The 2,029-nt window shown below is 38.7% G+C and overlaps 1 non-coding gene across 1 annotated transcript; it reads right to left on the bottom strand.

The window, feature by feature from the left end:
• Nucleotides 1–894: 894 nt before the first annotated feature.
• LOC112752146 (small nucleolar RNA R71) lies at nucleotides 895–1,002 on the bottom strand. Its single transcript, XR_003176591.1, has one exon. It is a non-coding gene; the product is annotated as a small nucleolar RNA R71 (small nucleolar RNA).
• Between the last annotated feature and the right edge of the window lie 1,027 nt (nucleotides 1,003–2,029).

Raw genomic sequence — 2,029 nt, 5'->3', positions numbered from 1 at the left:
CTCTCTCTAATTTTCGAAAATATCTTCCCTCTTTTTCAAAATTTCTTTTTAATTAACTAATTATTTTAACTTTTGATTTTAAAATTTCAAAAAATTACTAACCTTTTTCAAAAACTATTTTCAAAAACTACTAACTCTTTTTCAAGAAGTTATTTTCGAAAATTCACTTCCCCCTCTCATCTTCTTCTATTTATTTATTTATTTACAAACATCTCTTCCTCACTCACCAAAAATCCGAACCCCCTCTCTCTCTGAGTTCAGATTTTCTCTTTTTCTTTTCTTCTATTCACACAGGGACCTCTATACTGTGGTAAAAAGGATCCCTATTATTATTATTATTTTTCTGTCCCTCTTTTTCATATGAGTAGGAGCAAAGACAAGAATATTCTTGTTGAAGCAGATCCAGAACCTGAAAGGACTCTGAAAAGGAAACTAAGAGAAGCTAAAATACAACAATCCAGAGATAACCTTACAGAAATTTTTGAACAGGAAGAGGAGATGGCAACCGAAAATAATAATAATGCAAGGAGAATGCTTGGTGACTTTACTGCACCTAATTCCAATTTACATGGAAGAAGCATCTCCATTCCTGCCATTGGAGCAAACAATTTTGAGCTGAAACCTCAATTAGTTTCTGTGATGCAGCAGAACTGCAAGTTTCATGGACTTCCATTTGAAGATCCTTTTCAGTTCTTAACTGAATTCTTGCAGATATGTGATACTGTTAAGACTAATGGAGTAGATCCTGAAGTCTACAGGCTCATGCTTTTCCCTTTTGCTGTAAGAGACATAGCTAGAGTATGGTTGGACTCTCAACCTAAGGATAGCCTGAACTCTTGGGATAAGCTGGTCAAGGCTTTCTTAGCCAAGTTCTTTCCTCCTCAAAAGCTGAGTAAGCTTAGAGTGGATGTTCAGACCTTCAGACAGAAAGAAGGCGAATCCCTCTATGAAGCTTGGGAGAGATACAAAGGACTAACCAAAAAGTGTCCTTCTGACATGCTTTCAGAATGGACCATCCTGGATATATTCTATGATGGTCTGTCTGAATTAGCTAAAATGTCATTGGACACCTCTGCAGGTGGATCCATTCACCTAAAGAAAACGCCTGCAGAATCTCAAGAACTCATTGACATGGTTGCTAATAACCAGTTCATGTACACTTCTGAGAGGAATCCTGTGAGTAATGGGACGCCTATGAAGAGGGGAGTTCTTGAAATTGATACTATGATTGCTATATTGGCTCAGAATAAAATATTGACTCAGCAAGTCAATATGATTTCTCAGAGTCTGAATGGAATGCAAGCTGCATCCAACAGTACTCAAGAGGCAACTTCTGAAGAAGAAGCCTATGATCCTGAAAACCCTGCAATAGCAGAGGTAAATTACTTAGGTGAACCTTATGGAAACACCTATAACCCCTCATGGAGAAATCACCCAAATCTCTCATGGAAGGATCAACAAAAGCCTCAACAAGGCTTTAATAATGGTGGAAGAAATAGGTTTAACAATAGTAAACCTTTTCCATCATCCACTCAGCAACAGACAGAGAATTCTGAGCATAATCCATCTAGCTTAGCAAATTTAGTCTCTAATCTATCTAAGGCCACTGTGAGTTTCATGAATGAAACAAGATCCTCCATTAGAAATTTGGAAGCACAAGTGGGCCAGCTGAGTAAAAGGATCACTGAAATCCCTCTTAGTACTCTCCCAAGCAATACAGAAGAAAATCCAAAAGGAGAGTGCAAGGCCATTGACATAACCACCATGGCCGATCCTGTAAGGGAGGTTGAGGACGTGAATCCTAGTGAGGAAGACCTCCTGGGACGTCCAGTGATCAATAAGGAGTTTCCCTCTGAGGAACCAAAGGAATCTGAGACTCATCTAGAGACCATAGAGATTCCATTGAACCTCCTTATGCCATTCATGAGCTCTGATGAGTATTCCTCTTCTGAAGAGAATGAGGATGTTACTGAAGAGCAAACTGCCAAGTTTCTTGGTGCAATCATGAAGCTGAATGCCAAATTATTTG

Source organism: Arachis hypogaea, chromosome 15, assembly GCF_003086295.3.
Source record: "Arachis hypogaea cultivar Tifrunner chromosome 15, arahy.Tifrunner.gnm2.J5K5, whole genome shotgun sequence".
Classification (NCBI taxonomy): domain Eukaryota; kingdom Viridiplantae; phylum Streptophyta; class Magnoliopsida; order Fabales; family Fabaceae; genus Arachis; species Arachis hypogaea.
Note: the sequence above shows the minus strand (reverse complement) of the source record. Positions and strands in the feature narration are given on the sequence as shown.